Genomic DNA, 27,713 nt, shown 5'->3' with positions numbered 1-27,713 from the left:
AGTTAAGTACCATCATCACAATCACACCGCTGGTTTTAAATCTATATTGTGCACATTTATGATCAATGGCAAAGGAGAAACCCCATATCCAAACCCTGAAGTGTGTGTATAGGCTACATGTCACTATACTTCTGAAAGATTCAGTCAGCATCAACAGCTGTTGGCGGTTATTCGCCAGCGTATCAGGCTTTGAAATGATTTGGTGAAACTCCAGATCAGAGATGCACCACTGCTTTCCCAAGGTGTAGGTAGACGTTTCCCTTAATGTGAGCCATATAGAGTAAAGCGCCGCAGTGTATAGCCTACCCGCGCGCCGGGCCCACCCAGATAACACGAGAACACTCAGTCCTGAATCTTTTTTTTTTACAGATCTTCACATTACACCCAGGACAAACATGGTTCTGGGATACATCTGTGCTGCCTAGAGCGAGAACTCCCACAAAATGTTGCCTCTTGGAAAGCTTTCGCATGGCAAATCCCGAGGCTGTGGAATTGAAGGGAGGAGAGATGGTGCGCGCAAAAAGAGAGAGAGAGAATGAGAGATGCTTGATTTATAGCTACTCCGGCGTATGGCGGTGTCACACGTCGAATAATGACAGCCGATCCGCAAGCTCAAAACGCGCCGCGTCCCACGGCGCGAGCTTGCGGATCGGCTGTTGTTATTCGCCCGCATGACACTGCCATAATGACGAAGTATAAATCGGTGCTTAACCCATTAAGACCGAGAACGCGTCTGTGTGTCATTTTAAGATTTCTTTGGCCTATTCAAAAATATTTATTTTTAAAAAATCTTGAAAATTTGTGCACATTTTTGAATATATATATATATATAGTCTTTTTAAAGCTAACATTTGTAACTAAAATCTTTGCTTCTGGGGGGTCCATTTTTTTGGTTTTCTAAATCGTAACAGTATGTTGTTGTTGCTATATCAGTGGTGCTCCAACGTTTCCATGTCAAGGAACCCCAAAATTATATGTATTTAGCCGCGGACCCCCATCTCAAAATATGTTGTTCCAGGGACTCCCAGAAGCACAGATCGGAGTTAAAAATGTTCGCGTTAAAACACACATTTTCACGATTTCCCCCCCCAAAATAGCAGATCTACAAGCTCATACAAGCACTCTGTTTTGTGGATCTGCTAATTTTGAACAGCCAGATAAATCTACAAATGACACACAGATGCGTTCCCGGTCTAAATGGCTTAAGGAAAGGAGGGGTGTGTAAAATGGGTCTTTTTTTTTTTTTTTTTGAGGAGGCCTCACGATGCGTGTTGTTGCGGTGTGTAGGTGCCAAGAAGCTGCCAGCCCGTCCCCCCGGCCGCCCCATGTCTGGGGGGGGGGGCTGGCACAGCATTAAGGGGTGGGCTGTTTTGGGGCCTGTCAAAATCTCATCACGGCGGAGGAAGCCGTCTCCGTGGGGATGCTGAGGGGGTGCCAGGGCACGGCGGGGGAGAAGAAACCAAGAGGACTCCTCTTTTTCTTTTTTTTTTTTTTTATATGCACCCGCGCCGGCAGCTCGGTTCATATAATAATGAGGAGGGAAAATTCTCCCATTCTTGTTATCCAGATTACTGTTACAACAACAATCGCACTTTTGTCCAACTTTTTTTTTATTTTTATGTATTTATTTATTTATTAGTTTTTTCACTTTTGTGAACCTCTCTGCTGCTCTGCTCATGTGGGTTTGGCGTAATATCTGTGTGCTCTCACCCGTCTTGCCTTATTGGAGAAAGATTATTGTCGGAGGCTTCCTCCATGCTGTTTTAGCCTGGTTTATACGAGAAGCACCTTTACCTGTGCCTTCGTAAATTAACGTCCCTGCTACAGCGTCACACAAAAGCATCAAAAGTAGCAGATCTACAAGCTCGAAACGCGTCGCTTCGCGCCGCGTTTCGAGCTTGTAGATCTGCTACTTTTGCAACTTTGAATTTTATCCTAAAAAGTAACCGTTTTAGACATAAAATATAATGAGGTTTCCACCCTACAAGAGAGGATAACTTGATTGATTGACTGAATTTATTTGACAATTTGATCTTAAAAAACACAGCTCTGCTCTGAAAGGCAAAACAGCACCATATATACATTAAAAAAAAAAGAAGCAATAATGAATCCCCAAAGCCTTATTTATTTAAATTACAGTATGGTCCCAGAGGCGAAAGGGGAATTTCTTAATAATATCTTGTGCAATATCTTCACATTTGTGCTCATTTAAAACCTTGATAAATAAATAAACACCAAAATAACCTTAATTATCTTGCTATAGTTATTGCTTGTTAGATAGTCTGAGCCTATTATTACAAAAAGTTGACGACCGTGGCTGCTGTCAATTACGGCAATCAAGATCCCGAAACGCCAGCGTTTGAGGCATGATTTGTTGGCTGGTGTCTCTGTGACGTCAATCTTGTGCTGTCAGGGAACAAACCAGGATGTGTGTGTTTGTGTGTATGAATGTATGTATGTGTATATATATATATATATATATGGTGTAATGCTGTTTTTCATTATTTTCACTCGGTTTTGAGTGAAATCATTGCTCATGTGATTTGAGAACATGCCAACTGACAAGCACAGTGTAAATTAGTGACTATAGCCTATACTCAGGGAATTGTGTCATACCTTAAAGTTTTAGAGCTAAAGTTCATTTGTGTGTGTGTGTGTGTGTGTGTGTGTGTGTGTGTGTGTGTGTGTGTGTGTGTGTGTGTGTGTGTGTGTGTGTGTGTGTGTGAGCGCGGTGTGAGCATGTGCTAATAGGTCAGTGGTTCTCAATTTGGGGTTCGGGGACCATCAGGCCAGGGGTACTTGGGGGGGGTTCCAGTGGGTCCCCAGCAAAAAGTAGTTAACTTAGCATCATAATCATTTTAACCACCTCATCCATTTATACATTGGCCATTCACAAATATCAGATCTACTTACTCGCAGCGCGTCACTTCGTGATATTGAAGACGTTTGGAATATTTTGAATATATATATATATTTTTTTATATATGAATCTTCTCTCCTGGGGGTACCTGGCGCAAAACCTTTTCAGATGGGGGTCTGCGGCCAAACACATTTAATTTGGGGGACATTAAAAAGTTTGAGAAACACTGCTATAGGTGCCTATGATGTAGGCACCTAAAGGATGACTCTTTTCATCATATTATGGCATTTTACAGTATGTAAAAGAAGTGAAGTTTTATGAAAGCTTATTTTTTGGGTGACACTGTGTTTATAACGACAGCATAATAAAGGTTCTGTCCAGGGCTTTGTCTATTACAACAGTAGTAAAACTCCATGGTAAAAAAAGAATGAAAAAAAAAAAAAAAGAATGAAAAAAAAAAAAGTGGCAATCCTCCTCAGCCCAACAATTATGGGGCCTCTATATGGAGCTGCTGGCTTGTTTATATGCTGTAATGTTGTGTCCATGCCAAGCTCACTCCAAGCCCTGGGGCCAGGTGTTTTTGATTGTACTATAAGTGTGTTGGAGCACAGAGTCAGCAGCACGATTCTGGCTCCGTGGGATCGTACTGCTGGAAAGCATGCATGATGTGTACCAGAAGAGACTGGGTGGGAGTTTTGGACGCTTTTGTTTGTTTATCTGTGTGTGTTTGTTATCTGTTTGTTTGCGCTGACAGAATGTGTCAGAAACGCCAGGGAGCTTCCCTATTTGCTCACTTAGCAAAGTGCTTCTCCAAACCTTTTTCTCTTTAAGAGTGTACACATGTAACCAAATGGAGCCTTACTGTTCCATTTGGTTACATTTGTACACTCAGGAGTTGCAGACCTGTAAGGGTCCATTTTTGAACCCCGCAAGAACCCCGCAAGAGGTCCTTGGACCCCTCGTTGAAAACCACTGACTTTAATAGTATTATAAAGAAAGCGCTTGTTCTAGTAAAAGAAAGCTATTAAGACCTGAGGCCGATTCTACAAATGCCTTCTAAAACAGTAGTTCTCACACTTTGAAGATTTTTCAAAGATGTTCAAAAATAGCAGATGTACAAGCTTGCGCGCTGTGAGCTTGTATATCTGCTATTTTTGAATAGCCAACACTAAAATCTAAAATGACACGGATGTTTTCCCGGTTTTAATAAATAACTGTCTTGAAATGGAACATGAGGTCGGTTGTGGATTTTCAAGTCCCCGCACTATCAGTGAGAGCAGTCAGACCACCCTTGAGCGATTTTTTTTTTGTTTTGAATTTGAGTCTCTAATGTAATTTCATAGCCTGACGCCTTTGGTTACAACATTGACTAATTGAGCATCATTTTAATTTGTAAAATTGTAGATAAAAATACCCTCAAATTAAACATGACATTAACTTAACCACACCTCACCCATCCCGTCTAATAAAGCACATCATGGTGTGTGTCCTCATCGTCCACATTTTAGCGGGCTGTCATGGTTGTGGTTACCTCATTGTGTCTCTCTCTCAGACAGGGGGACGTTTTATGTCAGGTTTTGGTCTATGACTATGTTAAGATACCTAAAGAGATTTGTTGAGAAAATTCAGATGCCTGTTAAAATATTTATGTAATCTATGGATGACTAAAGGAGTCCTCTGGGAGAGTATTACTTGCAAATTTCCACCCCTAAACATGTGGTTAAAATTCTGGATGACTACGGGGGGTGGGGAGGGTTTAGGTTTGGGGGGGCGGGGGGTGCAGCCCATGTATCAGTGACATTGCGTCTTTGAATCTGACTCGGGTCACATGTCGTTAGTCTATCTACAGTAATTGAGGCGATATGCTTAACCCATTAAGACCTGGAACGCATAATGTGTAATTTTTTGATTTGAGCTAAAAAAAAGTATTATTTTACACTTGTGTTGTTTTATTGTTGTGTTATTCTGTTGTTTGCTATGGGAGCGTGTTGTGGGGAAATGTACGTTTATTGCCGTTCAGTTGCCATTTGTTTTATGCGTTGTGTTTTTGAGGTCACCGTCAATGTGAGGGGTGATTTGCAAAGGAGCCCCCCCCCCCCCCCCCCCCCCCGTGCCCACTTTTCCTTTTTTTTGCTTGGGGTGAGATGGTTTGAGTAGTTTTTATTTGGCGCAATAAAGCGTATTTCTATAAAGTCATTGTTATACTGACGACCCCTTTGGGTCAGAAACCCACCGGTCATTACATTGGTGTCAGAGGTGGGATGACCAAGCTGGGTGAGATTTGGTGAAATCACAGCTTCCCTCTATAGCGTCTTATCCTAGCTGCTTCTCGGGGAAGAGGCTGAGAGAGCGAGTTGGACACCGGCGAACAGACACTCATGGTACCGGATTGTTCTGCCGCAGATGCCAGCCTCTCGTATTGTCCAGAAGGCCCCCGGGGCAGTTCGAGAGTGCCAGCAAAGAGCCGCAACGGCTCACACTGTGGATTCCTGAGTTCTACGGCCGTCGATGTCCAAGCAAATACTAAAAGAGTATTATTACTCCACTCTACAGTTACTGGCCTTCCCACGGGGCTCACCATTGAGCTTCACCGATTTGGTGTCATTGCCGCTGCCGGCAATGACTGCCACCACCCTCCGCTGCTTGCATTGCCATTGGAAGGACGGGCGCTAAGCACGTATTCACCAGCCTCAGACCAGAGGTTCTGGAGCAGCGATTTGGCCAGCCTTCCTTCGAGGATGAAGCCGGTAAACAGACGTCCACCAGACGGCCGTACCCGCTCCGCCACATCAGCGGCACCTCCACATCGCAGGGATCGCAGCAGGTACTGGCAAGTTGAGCTAGACCCAAGACCACTTTCTCATCGGACAAAGTATACCGCGGTGGTTTCAAATCATGCCCTTCGGCCTCTGCTGTGCCCCTCACACTTTTGAATGGTTGATAGATAGTCCTGGCAGGGGTTTCTCCGAGCCGCCGTGTTGTCTACCTCGACTACCTCTTTATCCACGCAGCGGATTTTGAGGGAGTCCTGGCCATTTATATATGAGAGGCCATTCATCAGGCAGACCTCCACCTCCACCTGGGCTGGTTTAGTTAGCCCAGCTGCGGTAGAGACAAATCAACTGACCTGGGAAGCACTTGCCAAGGCCAGGGCTCGCCAGAGACACTGCCCGTAGTTGTAGCTGGGGTAGAGGAGAACTTTGTGTTGGGGGGCAAGTGGGGGCTGTGTGACGTCCCAGAGTGCGTGCACCTGACGCGGGAGCCACTTCCCAGCATGCCTTGGGGGGCGCACTCACTTTGTGTAACGTTCTATTGTTGTGTTATTGTCTCTGCCAGGCCAAACGGCATGGCGAGAGAGTATGTTTTGCACCCTGTCCGTCCGTGTGTCCGTCTGTGTGTCCTGTCCGTCCGTGGCCAGCTAATCTCCAGCACCGTTGGCCCGGTCGCTGCCAAACTGTGCGCACACACTCCCTGGATGCCAATGCAGAACCTCTACCCCACATTTTTTGATATTACTCCGAGAGATTTAATCCAAACGTCATGCAAATCGCTACACAGTATCTGAGTAGTCATGTGATCAACATGGATCTGTCCGATTTTCCATATTCCATCCTCATTGGCTAAGGTTGGCTTCCAAAGTTTGCAGGATTGGTCCGTTTTGAACAAAATGCCTCAAACCATGAACGCAGCTTGCGATTTCGGTGAGATTTCACACACACATTCCCTCTAGGCCGAGGAAGAAATGCCACCCTTTTCACATTGGCCTGTTATAGCGCCACCAGCAGGTCTAATTTAGCAAAACAAATTTTTGGAACAAAATGCCCCAAATCATGAATGCAGTGTCCGATTGCCGTGAAAGGCCCAAGAAGAAATGGCATCCTTCTCACATTGGCCTATTATAGCGCCACCAGGAGGCCACAATAACCTACTGTACCTGGCAGAGACCTGTGCTTTTTCTAGCTCTGTTATTTGTTTTGCTATGGGAGTGCATTGCGGGGGGAATGTACGTTTTTATTGTCCTTGGGTTATGTTCAGTTGCCGTTTATTTTATGTGTTGTGTTTTTGAGGTCACCGCGAACGAGAGGGGTGATTGCAGAGAACCCCCCCCCCACGCCCCCGCTTCTGTGCTCGGTGAGTTGAGTGAGTTGTTTTGGGGCGTTTTGTGAGCTGTTTGCTACAATAAAAAGTATTCCTATAAAAACGTCATTGTCATGACTATACTCTCTTTGGATCAGAAACCCACCGGCCCGTTACATTAGGTCAAGTGGTTCTCAAAGTGGATTCCAACTAGGACCCTCAGGGTTCCTTGAGGGTTACCAAATGGACCCGTACAGGGTCTGTAACTCTGAGAGGGTCCATTTTTGGTTCCATTTGCACACTCTCAGCATTATGGGGGGGGGGGGGGGGGGGGCTCTTGAAATTCAAAGTTCTGAGAGCATTTGCCAACGACATGTATTGTCAACATTTTTGTTGATGAATTGAATACATAGGACCACGATGGAAACAAGTCCACCGGACTTTTTCCGTGTTATCCTTTTAGCCTTTAATGTCTGACTGTACCACAACGTGCTGTTTACATTTCTGACTAATAAAGTATTCAATCGATCAATCAAAGCCGCGGCAAAATGCTTTGGATATTTCCCTGAGCATAACGAGAGCACTATGTGGAAATGACCTCTTTGACATGATGACAATAACAACGATGGACGTGAAGGGGCAGAAAATGATTCATTTGAGTGGAGAGGGTAAGAGTGTCATCCACACCAGTCACTTAACTAAATTCATAAAGACTGTTTGTCTTCCTGTTCGTCTTTCTTCTCCGCCAGCATAAAACAAAACAACACTAGAAGCGAGGGCCGTGACCAATGGAGAATGTATCACACTCTGGCAAACATTTACGGGCCGCAGATGGTCCTGGTTGCCTTGTGTATACATCCCTGTCTCAGCCTCTACAGGTGCCGCGGCACTGGCTAATAAAAAGCAGAGTGTGGAGGGCGTGCGTGTGCGTGTGCGTGTGTAGGTGGTGACCAGAAAATGCAATAGATTGCCTATTACTTATAACCTCCGTTTTAAAGTAATAGGATAGTGCAAAATGACTAGGTATAATATTAAAGGTTAGGCTAAATTGAATGGAGATTTTAAATGTCAATGTCATGGTGAACAAAAACAAATTTAGACAACTGCACTGTCGTGTGTGTGTGTGTGTGTGTGTGTGTGTGTGTGTGTGTGTGTGTGTGTGTGTGTGTGTGTGTGTGTGTGTGTGTGTGTGTGTGTGTGTGTGTGTGTGTGTGTGTGTGTGTGTGTGTGTGTGTGTGTGTGTGTGTGCAAATATGTTAGAAGCTTATAAAACAAATATCTGAGTATTCAAATGAATGTGTTACTGAACAAAGTAACTGTAATATTACCAAATGTGTAAAAGTAATGACTTGTATTACTTTGTTACTCATGTTAGTAATATAATAAATCGTCTCTGTGAGGTGAAAACCTCATGTCCAAAAAACAAAACTGTTACTTCTCAGGATTCAAGTTAAAACATAGCAAAAGTAGCAAATCTTTAAATATATATATTTTTAAAGCGAACATTTGTACAGTAAGTCAAATCTATGCTTCTGGGGGGTCCCTGGAACAAAATATTTTGAGATGGGGGTCCGTGGCCACATACATATAATTTTGGGGGTCCTTGACATGAAAAAGTTTGAGAACCACTGCTCTATACTACTAGTTTTTCACACAGTTTGCTAGGTTTCACGTCACTATTTTCAACTGTCTTTCTGCATGTTTAGTCAGCTAGTATAAAACAACCATGTAAGGCTGTACTCTTGCAACTCTGAAACTGTGTTCAACTCGTGTTAGGGTGTCTCTTCGCGGACGCCGAAGGTCTCCCTATCTGCGATGAAGGTCAGAAAAATTAAAAATAAGGATTGATTCCTGACAGGCAGTGGTTCTTCCTTTTGTCTCTGAACAATTTCTTGGTAACGTTCAAGACATCCATTAAATTTGCTCTGAAAAAAAGACATTCCTTCACACGATGATGATCTAGCCATGCATTTAAGTCAGCGTCCGTGATATTACTCGATGACGAGGTCTCCCAAGGTGGAGTGTGCACCGCAAACCGCTCTCCACGGAGATCTTTATTTTTTCCTCTCTTTTCCACGAAAAAGTAGCATGCTAATATGTCATCACTAATGGTTATAGAAATGTGACGTAATGTAATGTTTAAGCCCTATTGCTGGATTAGCATTTCTACTGGGACGATCTATAGCCTATGCTGAGCACACTGGGGGAAAGCCACTTTAAAAATGTCATGGCTGAAACATCCCTGCTACTCTTAATAGATAACTCTTATACCGCTGGCCGTGGCTGTAGGAATGATGAAGGTCATCGTTTTGGTCGATAGCCACACTGAATGAAGACCTCATCCTAGTGGCTCTGGGCTCAAGGTACTGTACGAGGCAACATTATTATCATCACCACGCCAGGGGAGTTCTCCTGATCAACAGTGAGATGAAAACCAGGACGAATACAGAGATAATGCAATTACACAGTAGTTTAAACAGCGCTCACTCTCGCACGCAGATGTCACCACTGTTTGCACACAGCCGACAGCGCGCGCTCTCTAACACCGTGTTTCTCAACGCGGGGTCCGCGGACCACCAGGGGTCCCAAATGGCCCCTTATGGGTCTGTCACTGAGAGTCTGTCATTGAGAGTGTACCAATTGGAACCAAATGGACCCTTATGGGTCTGTCATTGAGAGTGTACCATTTGGAACCAAATGGACCCTTATGGGTCTGTCATTGAGAGTGTACCATTTGGAACCAAATGGACCCTTATGGGTCTGTCATTGAGAGTGTACCATTTGGAACCAAATGGACCCTTATGGGTCTGTCATTGAGAGTGTACCATTTGGAACCAAATGGACCCTTATGGGTGTGTAACTCTGAGAGTGTACAAATGGAACCAAATGGACCCGTAAGGGTCCATTTGGTTCCATTTGTACACTCTCAGAGTTGAATAAGCACTGAGGATTTTGCGGCATGGATTGGGGTTCCGGTATTATTTTCAGGGACCCCCAGTTTTATATACTGTACATTATAGGCCACGGAACCCCAACTGATGCAATTTGTTATCTCTGGGGACCACCCTAAACTAAACTGTAAAATCTGCAGTGTTCATTTTTCCTCTGAGAGTCGAGTTAGATTTGTACACCATTACAGACCTGTTGTAGGGCCCATTTGAACCACTACTCTAACACGCACGCGCGCGCGTACACACAGACACACTCGCAGACATCAGTGCTTGTTATATAGATACAAAAACCGCTGTACAAAATACAAAAGAACTCCCCCCCCTGACCCGTACAACGTACACCTCCTGCAACACATTAAAAGGTCAGGATCCTTACAATGCTCCAAAGAGTTCCACTTTTTCTCCCAACAGCGTTTATCAATTGACTCCCAAAAGCGTGACCATTATTCAATCAACTTTAACATGATAGCTTCCCTCTCTCTCTCTGCTATCTCCTCCCTGACTGGGGGTTGCCTGTTTTGTGCACACAAAAAAAGGAAGTACAGTACATGGAGTTCAACAAAATCGGCGCTGTGTTGGCACAGAAACCTCTTATCTCCATATTTAAACTTTAAAAAGAGTTCTTTTTTCGTAAATGAATGCTCTACTTGGTCACAAGAGTGCAGTGGTGGGAAAAAGTACTCAAATGTTTTACTTACTATAAGTAAAAGTATCAATACTGCATTGTAGAAGTACTCTGTTACAAGTAAAAGTCCGGAATTAAAATTTGACTTGAGTAAAAGTACAAAAGTATTGGTATCTAAATGTGCTTAAAGTACCAAAAGTAAAAGTACTAAAATGTTTGAAAATAGCAGATCTGCAAGCTCACAATATACTGAGCTTGCAGATCGGCTATTTTCAAATAGCCTATGTATAAAATAAGGCTAAAGTGTTTAATGTATGTTTTATAATGTAATCATTTATATGATTGGAAATGGTAAAAGTACCTCAAAATTGTACTTAAGTACAGTACTTGAGGGAATGTACTTAGTTACTTTACACCACTGCAAGAGTTTCGCACAGAAGTAGTGGAAATTGCAGATCTACAAGCTCACAACGCGTTCAAATGTTTTGAAAATAATCATACAAATAGGAATGGTTTTGGACATACAAGGTTATCACGCGACGAAATTCTCTTCAGCTGTATACGAAGCCTGATTCCTATGGACCATTTTTCAATGACACACCTTACTCACATTCGCGCACAGGACCCTCGCATTTAACCCCCCCCGCCCCCCCCCCCCCCGCCCCCCCCCTTTTGGACGGAAACCGGAGGTTAAAATGCTAACATCTCATTTTTTTCCCCCTCTTTGTTTCGGGGGAATAAAAGCGATTGTGCTTTCATTAAATCTCACGGCTTTATGTTCCTCAGAGATCACATAAAGCGATCGGATTCAATCCGGGGTTTTGGCAGCTGAATGGCACTTAAGCCCCTGAAGATGACAATGTGCTCATGACATTAGATATATGAAGATACACGGCCCTTCGCTGTTAGCGAACATGGAATTATCCTTCAGTAATTTACCCGCTAGTCCCTCCCAATACATCAGCGTCTGCTCTCTCGCCGTTTCCAGCGCTATAACGTCACTGTCGGGCAGAGAAACCTTGTATCTACCGTGTGTTTCGACTTTTTTATGTTTTGTTTTTTCGTGCGTGAATTTAATGCCTTACTTTGTCATGCTGCCGTGGCAACACAAAAGTAGCACACGGATAACAGATCTGCAAGCTTGAGCTCAAGCTTGTAGATCTGCTATGTTTTTGTTATTACTTATTTTTAAGTGAAAGTGGTTTGGGTTTTATAAATGATCTGTCGGGTGGAGACCTCATATGTCCAAAAATAGTTACTTTTTTTAGGATTCGAATACAAAAATAGCAAAAGTAGCAGATATACATTCGAGCTTGCCGTATCTGCTACCTTTGATGCTTTTGTGTGACGCTGTAGTAGTGATCAAGCAGTTGATTTACGAGGAGGAAAAAAAAACACGAAAACGTAGGATACGGAGATAAGCGACGAAATATCGAACCCAATGAAGCGAAACGACGAAAGAGCCGGTGACTAAGATTTAGTCACCAGCTCTTTCGTCGTTTCACTTCATTGGCTTCGATATAACAACTACATTGGATCCATTGGAACACAGGTTCCCCCCCCCCTGCGATCAGTGGTGTAAAGCAGTGGTTCTCAAACTTTTTCATGTCAAGGACCCCCAAATTGACACTTATTAGCCCGCGGACCCCCATTTGAAAAGATAAGCCAGGGACCCCCATAAGAGAAGATGTATACGGCTTTCTAGCAGTGATTCTCAACCATTTTAATGTCAAGGACCCCCAGTTTGACATGTATTAGGCTACGGACCCCCATTTAATGGAATTTATACCTCTGGGACCCCAATTTATATTATAAAACCAATGTTAATGTAACTCTGAGAGTGTACAAATGGAACCAAATGGACCCGTTAGGGTCCATTTGGTTCCATTTGTACACTCTCAGAGTTACAGACCCATAAGGGTCCATTTGGTTCCTATCCATCATTTAGCTGGGGACCCCCTGGAACCCCCTCAAGTACCCCTGGGGGTCCCCGGACCCCACTTTGAGAACTAATGGTGTAAAGTAACTAAGTACATTTACTCAAGTACGTACTTAATGTTGAGGTATTTCTTTTTACCTTACTGGAGTATTTCCAAATGTCTATACTTTTACTTCTACTCCAATACATCTCAGAGGCAAATATCTTTTACTCCACTACAATTATTTGAAAACTCTAGTTACTAGTTACTTTGTAGATATAAATTATTATATTATAAAACATATATTAACCACTTTAGCCCTATTTTATACCTAGGCAATTTGAAAATAGCAGATCTACAATCTCACAACGCGTCGCATCGCGACGCGTTGTGAGCTTGTAGATCTGCCATTTTCAAACATTTTAGTACTTTTACTTTTGTTAGTACATTTTGATACCAATACTTTTGTACTTTTACTTGTAAAAGAGTACTTCTACATTGCAGTATTGATACTTTGACTTACGTAAAACATTTGAGTACTTTTCCCACTACTGCCCCCCCCCCCCCCCCCCCCATGCAATTTCCTGAAAAGTAACGTTTTTTCCGGGGGTACATACGAGGTTTCCGACCTCCACCTTCCACCAGGATAAGCCTTGCGCTCACCGATGTGTCAGGGAGAATTTACATTGAGAAGTGTTCTGGAGTGCTTCAACATGCCCCGGGCCTGTCTCTCTCCTTGGAGAGACGGCTCCCACACAGGCAAAGCTGGCTTTGGTTAATGCTGTGAGTTTTCCCTCTAGGCTGAGAAGAACAAACTGGCCCGGACCTTCTTTTTTTTCCCCCCTCCTGTTATATACGAGTGTCGTCGTCGGCCCGGCCGCATAGAAAACATGTTTTTTTTTTTTTTAAGACAGTGGTTCTCAAACTTCTTTGTGTCAAGGACCCCCAAAATGTATATTATATTTGGCAGCAGACCCCCATCTGAAAATGTGTTGTACCAAGGGAGCCCCCAGAATCAAAGATTTGAGTTAAAAATGCTCGCTTAAAAGAAAATATATATATTCAAAGATTTGCACACAAAAAGAAATGGCAGATCTGTAAGCTCGCAGCGTGGCACAAAGTGACGCGCTGTGAGCTTCTAAATCTGCTATTTTTGAATAGCCAATGTATAAAATATGGATACTGTGGTTAAAATATTTGTGACGCTATATTAACACAGGGGTATAACACATAACACAGGGGTCCTTGCCCCTCCAGGGGGGGGGGGGGGGACCCCACTTTGAGAAACAATGTTTTAAGAAAACTTAAATGTTTCTAACCCCAAGGGGCTAGAATACTCTCCTCTCACTTATTTAATGTTTGTTAGTTTGATTGATGGAAGGTATGGTTAAATGTTGTCTACTGAATGTCTTGTGTTGAGTTATTTGTTCCAGTCTTTGTCTTAGGTACGTTGTAGTCACAGTGTATAACCTGTGTAAATTGAAAACGACAAAATAAAAAAGATTGAAAGAAAGAAAACTTAAAGAACAGGTACAGTAGCTCAACAGTCCAGAGACCTTAAAAAAAAAAAAAAGAGGTTTCAGTTTTTTTTCACTCTGCCACGGGCCACATAGCTTTTAACATATTGAGCACGAAATGCCATAGCCACAATACTACACATTGAGAGAAAATCATCCTAATTCAATTCTGGCTCATCCCCTTGGATTATGCCATTAATATAATGCCCCCACTCTACTCCACAATGCACCCCAGTCAGTCGCATAATGGCTACATGTTCTTAACTATCCGTTTTGCATTTCCCTTCTGCTGAAAACTGACTCGGCTATTTATTGATTCCAGAGCCTCTGGCACGGGGCCGGTGTTGGCTCACGCAAACCCCAAAGACGAGTGAGTGAAAGTTCTGCTGTTTAACTGGAGGAGGCAGGTATGCTAAACACCCAGAGACGCTCAGGACAGATAGGCTCTCTTACTCACTATAGGCTGACTGTATACGTTAGAGCAGATACTGTCTGATGAGCTGCATATTGCTATAGAACCATCCTCACATCCCCGGTGTAGTTCTCAAACGTTTTCGTGCCAAGGACCCCCAAATGTATATGCATTTGGCTGTGACAGGGACCTCTGGAAGCAAAGATTTGAGTTACAAATGTTTGCTTGAATATATAAAGATTTGGACAACTTTTCGCATTTTTTTTTTTGCAGATCTACAAGCTCATAGCGCGTTTGTGCCGCGCTATGAGCTTGTAGATCTGCGTTTAAATGGATAAAGTGGTTAAAATGATTGTGATGCTATATTAACTGCTTTTGCTGGGGACCCCCTGGAATCCCCCCAAGGACCCCTGGGGGTCCCCGGACCCCACTTTTAGAACCAACGCTGTACTGCAGTGGATCTCAAATGTTAAAATGTTCATGGACCCCCAGTTTGGTACGCTGCGACGCGTTGTGAGCTTGTCGATCTGCTATTTTCAGGGAAAGCCTTCCCCACAATAAGGATGCCGGTGTTTAAATGGTTACGTTTAACCACATGGACCCTAGCATCCCTATTCTGGGCATGTCATAAAAGGGCGAAACATTCAGCGTAAATAGGTGAGCATTCGCATAAAAACTGGTAACCGAGAAGCTCACAGCATGACGCGTTGTGAACTTGTAGATTGTAGATAAGAGATTTGGTGTAGAGTGGGGGGGGGGGGGAAAGGGGGGAACAAGCATGGACCCCCCTGGGGGACCCCGGTCCACAAAGTGTATATATAGGGTTTAAAGTGGTTAATCAACTGATTAACTGAATGAGCAATTTTCAGGCACGTGATGTTTCGTGTCACGCAGATTTTGGGTTTACTCATACGCCAGCATGGTACTGCAAATGACTGAGCATCCCAAGCGGAAAAAAAAAAAACACCAAACAAATACAGCGATCGAGGACAGACCTGGCAACGCAGCAGAGAGCGCAGCTGTATCTACGTCTGTGGCCCAAGGTCCTTTGTGACTATTCTTTAATCCTGCCACCTGCAAGCCATTTCATCATAATTTACAGTGTGGAGAATTGCAGGCTGGGGTTGGGGGGTTGGATTTGGGGGGGGGGGGGGGGAGGGGACCACAAGAGGAACTGTTTTCGCAAGCAAACGAGGGGAACACACTTGTTGCTTGTTGTTTGGGAGTCTGCATTTGTGTAGTTTGTTTGTCTCCACGCTCCGGGCTATATAGCTTCACGGAACGTCAACACGCCGCAAACCTCACGTGTGTGTGTGTGTGTGTGTGTGTGTGTGTGTGTGTGTGTGTGTGTGCGTGTGACTGTGTGTGTGTGTGTGTGTGTGTGTGTGTGTGTCGTGCGGCAAAAATAGCAGATCTACCAACCCACAATGCGTTGTGAGTTTGTTGATCGGCTATTTTTTGGCGAGTTTCAAAGTCTAGACCAGGCCAGGAGAGAGAGAGAGAGAGGGGGGGGAGAGAGTGAGCATGTAAAGATAAATAGTCCAGAGAGTTTGGGACAGGATATGGGGTTCACATGGATGATCATTAGCAGGGTCTCAGCAGACCATCGCCGCACCATTTAGCGGACTGAAACTCACCCAGCTGCTTCCCCATAATGCCTTGATGTATGGCCGCGCTCCACATTTACATGCCTTCCATTTCTCATGTGTTGTCACGTGTTGTGCGAGTTCTGCCTCATGCTGCGTGGAGCTAGCTGCTGTCCCACTGTGAAGGAAAAGGTCCCAAAAACCTTCTGTTTGTTTGACCGTTGATTCGATAAAAACATATTTAGATTGCATGTTTATGAACACGGTTTCTCCTTAAGCCATTAAGACCTGAGGCCGATTCTACAAATGTTTTCTAAAAATATATATATTCAAAGATTTGCACAAATTTTCACGATTTTACAAAAATAGCAGATCCACAAGCTCGTAGCGCGGCACTCGGTGCCGCGCCACAAGCTTGTAGATCTGCTATTTTACAGGAAACTTTACAGGAAAACAAGCCCAAAGTCACTTACAATAAGCAGACTTGACAACACTGCCCCTATACACTGTAGTGAAAATATCTCTGCAGAGTCAATACACTGTTGCATTATGGGTACTGAAGTTCTTCCGTCAGTACCAAGCTTGTACATCTGCTATTTTTTAGAAAAGATCTTTGGGCATATTTGGGCGTAGCTGCGTTGGGAACTCCTTATATGGTTATGGATGAGTCACAGTGACACGGTGAAGATTAGTGACATAGTGCACCGTTAAGGTAGATCTTTTTAATCCCAAGGGGGAAGTTTAGCGGCAGCTTCACCCAGCTGATGGCTGCTCAGATGGGGTGGGAGGGGGGGGGGGGGGACTTACTGTTTAAGCGTCTTAGTCAGGGACACTTCGACTCTTACACTGGGCGAGCCAGGAGCGAACTGGTGACCTTTTGATTACCAGACGGTCTCTGTACTCGACTCATTAAGCTACTGCCTCCCCTAACAGCCTCTATACTCTATATACTCTATACTCGAAACACGGCGTGAAGCAACACTTTTCGACCTTGTAGATCTGCTATTTTTGCTATTTTTGAATTTGAATCCTGAAAAGTAACATTTTTGGACATCCACCAGACAGAGACGAAAAAATTGTTCGGTTGGACCACTACCACTTGACAGGTGGAAGTGGTATGGTTACATGAAGCTCAAAACACTATTCATGCTGCTCTTTCCAATTGGCTTCCTGTAAATGTCAGCGTTCACATGGTGGGGACCAGGAAGAACCTGAAAGTTATTGATTGTAGCTTTAACATGCATTGAACTAACAAAATGTCTCTTAATTCATCCCTTAATTGAAAATGAAACTTATTTTTGCTGTGCTGACATATTTTGTGATGCTTGCATGCATCTCTGAATTGCCATTTTCCATAAACATAATTCCTTATACTTGTACATAAATTAACTTTTTTTCAACTTTTTCCCCCCCGTTTATATGTTGGCTATCTACAAGCTTGTACCTCTGCTTTCCTTTATTTAAAAAAGTTTATACATATCTTCTGGGGGTCCCTGGCACAACCTCTTTTCAGATGGGGGTCCCACCCAAATACATATCAGTTTGGGGGTCCTTGACATGAAAAGGTTTGCTCTACTCATTAAGCTACAGCCTCCCCTAACGGTTCTGAACCACTGCTGTAAAGAGAGCAACACATTTCAGGCTGTCAGTCACCACCGGTGCCCATTAAGGCCAAAAACCCAACAAAACTGCATTGATAAATTGACAATTAACACCTTTCTCTCGTAGGAGTAGCTAGATGCAGAAACTCATGTGGAGTAGCATTAAATAATAATCCCCAACCGTTAAATTGACTCCTCCATGTCTGCCCAGAAAAACGGAGAGGAAAAAAGAAAACGCTCTCCCTTGAAAAACTAAAAAACAAAAACACCTCTAAACCACTTAAACAAGGGGTGGGGAGAGGGGGGAGAGGGGGGGAGGGGGGTGATGGCAGCAACCTTTTGAGAGTGACATCATCAGTGCTGGACAGCATGGAGTGAGAAACGCTTTATACACAACTTACTTTAGTATATATAGATTCTCTAAAACGCTGATTGTAGTGCTATAACATATGAGTCAAGTAAACATGTGTTTTAGTCTTACTCTTAGCCTTGGATAGATATATTTTGCACATTTTGTAACTGTTTCGTACCTCTGTTTTTTGTATCTCTGTTCTTTTTTCCTTGTGTAATGTCATGTACTCTATTGTTGCTTGTTTTTATGTTTTTTTTTGTCGGGGCTGCGGATGATTTTTTTTTTTGCATCATTGCTAAGTCCGGTGTATTTAGATTCAAGATTCAAGATGTTTGTCACAAAGATGTGCAAGTACTGTACATTATACACTGTGACAAACGTACGTTGGGGTTGCTCCATAATACACAGAAATATAATTACAATAACAAAAATATAATAAATAACAATACTAAATGTATCTAAAAAAAGGTTAAAAAGAGTTAAAAAGATCAGCATACAAGGCCATAATACCACCGAAGATATTCATAGTTTTGACTTATTTAGCAGTCTTATAGCCTGGGGGAGGAAACTGTTCTTCAGTCTGCTTGTGCTGGCTTTGAGGCTCCGATACCTCTTGCCTGATTGGAACAGTTCGAACAGACTGTTGCATTGATATGTGTTGTTCATTAATATGCGCTGTCCTGTCTAAATAAACAAATAAAGTAAAGCAAACCTGGCGTCCATATGTTGGGCATGTCGTTATAGACAACATTTTTAAAAAAGTGTTTTAACACATTGGCTGCCAGAATTATTTATTTATTTTCTACAGTAGACTGCCAGACTTTTTCAATGAAAAAACAAAACTACTCAGGAGCCGAGATACAGACTTTTTACGTTTTAAGTTAACAAGGAAGTGGATGGGAGTCTAGTCTAAGGTCTTTGGGTCAAATTACAAAAAAAAAGAAAAAGATCTGCGTCTTTGGCAGCCTGCGTTCTAAGGACTCAATAGAACGCAGATCTGCGTTTTTGGCAGCCTTAAAAGGAAACAATCTACAAGCTCAACTATTTTCGCTAAGCAACACCGTTCTATTACATAAGCATTGGATAAATTTGGACTTAAGTGATTAATTTCCCGCTCAACCCTCCCCCCACTACAGTATATTGATCGCCAGACACACATAGAAAATATTAAGAAAATATTTAATATTTGTGTGTCAGCTATGTAAGCTGGATATCAGGGTCCAAGAATAATAATGTACTTATGTGAGTGTCAGTTTGTTATAACCAGTAAATATCTATTAAATAAAGCTTTCATAAATTATTTAAATATGGACAGTGTCTGTCGGTTGCTTCACTTTAGTTTAGTTGACTGTAGAGGCAGTGAGATGAGACCACCTGTCCTGATGGCAGTGAACAGCCTGGTTCATATTTTTTTATAAATAAAACTCAGATAATCACATCCACGTCTCAGATTCACATGGATAAGCCAAACATTTATGTACTTCCAGAGTTTTCTGGCGTACGATTCGATTCACTTGGGACTCAAAGTTTTACTTTGCTAATAGCACACACGGTCTTGGGATTTGAAAACGCAAACAGTACGGTTTCTCGGTTGTTCATCAGCTTTATGTACTTTTGACTTTAGTGTTCCCATCTATTCTGATGTGACAGTTTTTGGTTGTTTACCCTGCACGCACGCACACACACACACACACACACACACACACACACACACACACACACACACACACACACACACACACACACACACACACACACACACACACACACACACACACACACACACACACACACACACACACCCACCCTACCATTTAGTCATGATTATCTGATCATGTTGGAATATAGAGTCATTAATCATCCTGCTTGGCTGCATCTCACCGAACTGTAATGTTTCAGTGTGCCAGGCTACTTTGGTATTTTTCTTCCTTTCTTTTCTCATTCCAAGTGGTGCAATTCACTGTCGGTTTCCTAATGACCACATGTTGGAGAGGAGAGGAGAGGAAACGATAGGAGAGGAGCAGAGACGATAGGTGGAAAGGAGACGATATAGAGGAGAGGGGGAGAGGAGAGGATAGGATAGATGAGAGGAGACAGGGGGAGGAGAGGAGAGGAGAGGGAGAGGGACCCCTCTAGCTCCTAAAGGGACCTTCATTCATTGATGAGCGTCTTGAAGCATACGTGTTATCATAGGAAAGTAGCCCCTAGAACACCTGTACTGTAGGCCAGTGGTTCTCAAACTTTTTCATGCCAGGGACCCCCAAATTGACACTTATTAGCCCGCGGACCCCCATTTGAAAAGATACGCCAGGGACCCCCCATAAGAGAAGATTTTTTTTACGGCTCTAGCATTGATTCTCAACCATTTTAATTTCAAGGGACCCCCGGTTTGACATGCATTAGCCTACGGACCCCCATTTAATGGCATTTATATCTCTGGGACCCCAATTCATATTGTAAAATCAATGTTAATTTAACTCTGAGAGTGTACAAATGGAACCAAATGGACCCGTTAGGGTCCATTTGGTTCCATTTGTACACTCTCTGAGTTACAGACCCATAAGGGTCCATTTGGTTCCTATCCATCATTTAGCTGGGGACCCCCTGGAACCCCTTCAAGTACCCCTGGGGGTCCCCGGACCCCACTTTGAGAACCAAGGCTGTAGGCTACCTGTAAACATACATACAAGTACATTAACCTTTAACGCATTAAAACCAGGAAAGCGTCTGTGTCATTTTAGATTGTAGCTGTTTATATTGACTGTTCAAAAGTATATACACAAGCTGTAGATCTGCTATTTTTGAAGCCAACATTTTCAGACTCAAATCTTTACTTCTGGAGGTCACTGGAACATCATGTTTTGAAATGGGGGGGGGGGGATTACTTATCTCCATATTCTAACTTTTTTTAGTTTTTTCGACTACAGCGTCACTCAAAAGCATCAAAAATAGCAGAACTTCTAGTGGTATACACTAGGCGTCTTCAACGTTTTCAGGCCAAGGACCCCCTAGCTGAGAGAGAGAGATGAAGCAGGGACCCCCTACTCTATATTGTATAAAATTGTGTTTCAGATTCAAGTCTTTTTTTTACTTAGTCTGCTATTTTTTCCCTCTAGTCTACACCTATAGTCTCTTTGCCAAAAATAGCCGATCTACAAGCTCTCAACGCCTCGCAGCGCGAGGCGTTGAGAGCTTGTAGATCTGCTATTTTCGGCTAATGTTCCCCTCAGAAAAGGAATTCTAGGGTTCAAGTGGATAATGTAAAAAAAAACTAAATCATATCACACAAAGATTTGCCAGACCCCCTATAGTAGCTCTGAGGACCCCCTGTTGAAGACCCCTGGTATACACACTCAGTGGATCACACCACTTTCTGCAGGGCGCGCAGGTTCCTAGGAGGAGCTAGTTCCGTATACAAGAGGGTGATGGACCCTGTCATTATGCCCTGAGTGGTAGCAGGGCAGTATAGCCCTATCAGAACACTTAAAATAGACACAACGCAGGAGGAAAAGGTACATTTGTACATGCCAATTGGCCTGTAAACTAGTAGTCCACCGTGGAAAACTTCATCATTAATAATGTTTAGATTTTCAATATGACTGCACACCTTTTTATGACATCCTCAGACCTCAACCCTTTGTATCCTCCGTGGGATTAATAAGGTCTGCAAATAAATAGAAACATAACTCTTAAACGACCACATATAATATGATAATATGGACCATATTAATAATGAAGTAGTATTTCATTATGCTTTAAGAGGCTCAAACTCAAGCTCTCTGCTAAGCTTGACATACCTGCTTAATCATATGACCATGGTGATAATTGATATAATGATATGAATAAATATAGGTTCTTCTATATAATTAAACACAGACATTTTATGTCTAAAAATAAACATTAGAAGCATTTTTTTTTTAAATATACGTGCCTGTTACCATGCCTCGTTCGCCCCTCCCGTTTTTATGCGAGAACTTCTGGGAACTTAGATGAACAGCAGAGTGGCGGCATTTGATTTTCTTTATTAAACACTGCGTGGTGCAGTGCGTGGCGCAGTGCGTGACGCAGTGCGCGGCGCTGCGCTTATTGCTGGTGATGAGCAGTCGCCAGATAATGAATCCAGTGCTGGCTTAATGCAAGGACATTCAGTGCTGCAAACTCTACTTTTGTGGAAAGGCCGGCGAATTATTGACACAGTGGCTGCTGAGGAAAAAATATTGAAACACGCCGGCAACAACAAGCGCCACTCCACCATAATGCCACCTTGCTCCTCGTCCTCCATAACAATAATAATACATACAATTTATTTTATATAGTGCTTTTCTAGATACTCAAAGTCGCTTTACAGGGGGAAAACACAACTATAGTTAAAAGAGGATTATGAATGCGAGTCTGAAAGTTGGGTTTTGAGTATGGTTTTAAATGTGACAAGGGTGGGGGCTTTGATGTGAGCTGGACTACAGGTGGAGAACCAACCTGTGATACGTTCCATTCTTGCACAATTCCTTTTTATTTAATTTTACACTTTGTCTTTAATCTTTGGCCAGCCCTACCTTTTGTCCTGTATAAAAAGTAAACGTTGCCAAAACGAGCTTTCAGTACTGTGGGGTAGTATGCTGGCGTATACACATTGGTCCACTCTGGTCCTTCTGTGGTTTGTAGTGTTTCTTTTGTTAAACATTGTGGTACATCCTATTCTATCAGATCATTGTTCTGCATTGTACAAAAACACAATTAGCCGTAGGAAATAGTTTTACATATTATGGTAAACACAATTCTTTACCATGACCCAAAAATAAGGCTGCCAACAGTGATGTTTGTGTGGTTTTACAGACACAGAATAACAAAATTAAAAATTGAAAAAAATACAAATATATTTATAAGCAGTGGTGTAAAGTAACTAAGTACATGTACTCAAGTACTGTACTAAAATGTGGACATATTTTTACTTTACTTGAGTGTTTCCAATTTTCAATACTTTTACTTCATTACATTTCAGATTTCACATTTATTTTTACTCCACTACATTTATTTGACAACTTTAGTTACTAGTTACTTTGTAGATTTTGATTATTATTACAAAACACATTCATTAACCACCCAATATACATTTCGGCCATTTGAAAATAGCCGATCTACAAGCTTACAATGTGTCATTGTGAGCTTGTAGATCTGCTATTTTTCAAAGATTTGTAGACATTTTATACAGTGTGAAAACTTGTGAAATGGGACATTCTGCATAATGAGTACTTTCTACTTCTGGTACATTTTGATACCAATACTTTTGTACTTTTACTCTAGTACATTTTTTATTCCGAATGTTTACTTGTAAGTTACAAAGTATTTTTACGCATACTTTTACTTGAGTAAAACATTTGAGTACTTTTTCCACCACTGGTTAAAAGAGGTCTATGAATCGGAGTCTGAAAAGGTGTTTTTTGAGTGTGGTTTTAAATGTGACGAGGGGTGGGGGGCAGCTTTGAGGTGAGCTGGACTTACAGGTGGAGAACCAAGCTGTGATACAGTATGTTCCATTCTTGCACAATTCCTTTTTAACCCATTGAGACCTGGAACTGTGTCATTTTTAGATTTGAGCTAAAAAGAATTATTTTACACTTTGGGCTATTCAAAAATAGCAGATATACAAGCTCATAGCGCGGCACCGAGTGCCGCACTACGAGCTTGTAGATCTGCTATTTTTGAAAAATCGTGAAAATATGTGCAAATCTTTGAATATATATATTTTTAAAGCGAACATTTTTAACTCAAATCGTTGCCTCTGGGGGGTCCCTGGAACAAAATATTTTGATGGGGGTCCGCGGCCTAATACATATCATTTTGGGGGTCCTTGACATGAAAAAGATTGAGCACCACTGATATAGAAACATACGTTTTTCAGAAAACTGTTGAGATTTAGGAGACACGTAGAATCGGCTTCAGGTCTCAATGGGTTAATTGATTGTACACTTCGTCCTTAATCTTTGGCTCAGCCCTACCTTTTGTCCTGTATAAAAGGTACAAACGTTGCCAAAACAAGCTCCACCTAATCTCCCTCTTCCTCCCTTGTTTTTGAGCGCGCGTTCTTTCACCCATGTCCTCTTCATGATATGCGACCACGAGCATTCCAACAAAGCCTTCTATTAGCCCGGAGAACAACAAATCACTGCCATCTGTTTGGAGTGTTGATATATTCAATCTTCATCTTCCCCATTAAGCGAAACGTTTAATTGTCGGGGCTGTGTACATGTTGTATCAAACGCTGCGTGATTGATTCCAGATACCAGACTAATATTTAGAGGGAAGAAGGCAGTAAATTCAATGTTTTTTTTCTTATAACCGATTAAAACCGGGAACGCATCTGTGTCATTTTAAGATTTCTTTTGGCTATTAAAAAAATAGCCGATCTACAAGCGGCACTATGAGCTTGTAGATCTGCATTTTTTTTGTCAAATCGTGAAAATGTGTGCAAATCTTTGAATATATATATATTTTTTTAAAGGGAACATTTGTAACTCAAATCTTTGCTTCATGGGTGACCCTGGAACTAAAGTATTTTGAGATGGGGGTCCGTGGCCCCCATTTGGCCTCATTTTGGGGGGGGGTCCTTGACATGAATAAGTTTGAGAACCACTGATCTAGAAACATACGTTTTTCTGAAAACTGTTAGGATTTAGATGACATTTGTAGAATCCCCCAGAAGCAAAGATTTGATGCCGGTGCCGCGCGATGAGCTTGCATATATGCTATTTTTTGATAGCAGATATGAAAAAGAAATTTCCCGGTCTAAATGGGTTAAGTCTTTACGACATATCAGTGTCTACTAACCACACCAGTAGTTTGGTCTCCACTATGTGTGGCAGGAGGACTCCACAGTCATGTTGATGACAGTCTGTTCCAGCATAGATCACTGTTACTGGACATAATCCGTAAACAAGTCCCCAGGAATAAGAAACAAGTGCCTGTTTTCCAATGGAGGCCCCTTTATTTTTCCACATAGTATAGTACATTGGGGTTTTCAGGACCCTAAAGTTCAATTGAGGTTGAGCTATAACCTACACCATAACTCACTCACTCAGTCACAATAGAAACGGTCTGTTTTTATTATTGATGACGTGTATTATTGTGTACATTTGTATGTTTTATGTTGATGAATTGAATACATAGGACCACAATGGAAACAAGTCCCCAGGACCTTTTTTTGTGTTTTTGTTTTCTGACCAATTAAGTATTCAATCAATCAATTCAGGTCTGAAAATGAGAATTTGCTAAATTTTTCAGAAATGATATTGTGCTCAGATGATAGTGGTCATCTTAACCACTTTCAACCTGGTGTCCCTTTTTTGGACATGTCATTATAGTATAGGCAGAAATGGTAAGATACAACAAAAAAGAGAAAAAATAGCAGATCTGCAAGCTCAAAACGCCTGGCAATGCAATTTAGAGTTTATTTTAAAAGATCTTAAATGTCCTATAATTGTCACTTTAGAAATGTGCAGATACTTGTGCTGTATGTTAGTTTGTTTACTGTTGAGTGAGACAACAATGTTGTATATTAAACTAATCATCTGGGGACCCCCCAAAATAATTTGGGGACCCCCCATGGGTGTCTTGTCTCGACCCCCAGTTTGGGAACCACTGATATAGAGTGCCTTAAGTAGTGAGCGTCATTTGCGTGTTGTCCTCAATTAGCCCAGAGGCCCACCAAGGCCCAGGGTGAAATAATTATAAGTATTTGTACCACAGGTTTTAAATATTTGAAGTCTCAAATGTGACTTCTCATATGATGTGTATCTGGCATCTTTGGATGGATTTGGCAGCCTGAGGATTTTGCTGTGTAGGCTACAGACCCCATTACAGTATGTGGTTCGTTATTGTGTTTTTAGGTCAAGCAGACTTTCTCAATGCTTTATCATAATTTGTCCTTATTTCGGGTGCATTTTGTGGTACTTTCAGTACTTTGGGGTAGTATGCTGGCGTACACATTGGTCCACTCTGGTCCTTCTGTGGTTTGTAGTGTTTTGTTAAACATTGTGGTACATCTTATTCTATCAGATCATGTGTTCTGCATTGTACGATAACAAAAACACAATTAGCTGTTGGAAATAGTTTTATGTATTATGGTAAACACAATTCTTTACCATGACCCAAAAATAAGGCTGCCAACAGTGATGTTTGTGTGGTTTATAGGAAATGTGATATTTGTGCGGGGGGGGGGCTTAATTTAAACCACTCCTCAATATGACCATTGCAATTGTATAAGATCTATTCTCCATCGCCCTCTGTCGTAATGTTTAACTATACAAAATGAAAACCGTTTCACCAATATCACTATGACTCCAGCGTGTGACCATATTTCTGTCCCCAATGTTTGTTTGTTTTAGTTTTTTTTGTGTGTGTGTGTGTGTGTGGGGGGGGGGTCTTTTTTCACTCTTTGTCTATTTTTAAATGGTCCTTTACTCATTAAATGAGTTAAATGAGAACCAAATTTTGGTTCTGAAAGTGGGGTTAATATGGCGTCAAATTAATCACTTTAACCACTTTAACCATATTTTGTACTTTGCCTGATCAAAAATAGCAGCTAAATGCTCACAGCAAGTCACTTCTACATCTTTTTGTCTGGCGAGGTCCCTGGCACAAGAGATGGGGGGGGGGGGGCGGGGGGGGGGGGTCCGTAGCCAAATATACAGATAATTTTGGGGTCTTCGACAAGAAAAAGGTTTGAGAACCCCTGCTTTTTACTCTTCCCTTTCATATTCCCGTGTGTGTGTGTGTGTGTGTGTGTGTGTGTGCGCGCAGAGATGACAGTGTCATATTTAGAAACATCTCTGTCTCGGTTGGCAGCGCTCGCTGCTTCCCTCTGTGTGTCTCCTCAGCTTTCTCTTTTTGTTAGGGGGACCACACAGTGGGATGACATGTTGGCGGCACATCCCGGCTGGGTGGCCCGCGGGCCCGGGGGCTGCGGGAAAGATGTGGGTGACAGGATCACCCTTCAACAGGCTATGGGAGTAATGCGTGTAGACAGTGTAAAAAAAAAACACAGTCTTTTTAGAAGACCTGCAGTAGGGGAAAAAAAAGCAATACTGGCAATTCTGAATAAGTGAGCTGGGGGAAAACAGAAGAAGAGGAGAAAAACAAAACCTACTTTGGAAAGCCTTATTTCAGCTGGAACGTCTTGCACTAGAGTCCCCATGCATTGGACTCGGTTAATGCCTTCACACCTATTAAGGCAAAGGGAATAAATATATTGAATCAGGCCAAATGCTCTCTTTACCGATGTTGTTTATTAAGAATCATCAGGCTTAACCAGTGTTTCAATCAGAAACACTCTCGTCTTAGTAGATAAAGAACCATTTATTGCCACAAATGGAATACAGTTAAGCTTGGCGTTAAAGCTCCACTCTTGGGAGAATATTCACTGAATTTTGTCGAAGCAGCCTGCTAAGCATATATTCAGAGAATGCTTTAGCAAATCCCCCATAGGGATACAATGACAACAATAAGCAATACATTAACATATTAGTTAGAATTAGCAGATATACATGATAAACACAAGTATTTGAGCCTAGCAAGATTTTAAACAGCAGATATACATGATAACCACAAGTATTTGAGCCTAAGCCAGACTCTAAACAAAGCAGATATACATGATAATCACAAGTATTTGAGCCTATGGCAGACTCTAATCAAAAGGTGGAGGCTGGGGTGGAGGAGGAGCTAGCAAAATGCATTGGTTCAGCAACCAAGAAAGACCTAGAGAATATGAAGCCATATTTATAGGAACCTCTTTGCTCAAGCATGAGCTGTGATTGGATA

This window comes from Gymnoscopelus microlampas (genome assembly GCF_963454915.1).
Source record: "Gymnoscopelus microlampas genome assembly, chromosome: 1".
NCBI lineage: Eukaryota > Metazoa > Chordata > Actinopteri > Myctophiformes > Myctophidae > Gymnoscopelus > Gymnoscopelus microlampas.
The sequence above is the reverse complement of the archived record's forward strand: the minus strand, read 5'-3'. Positions refer to the sequence as shown.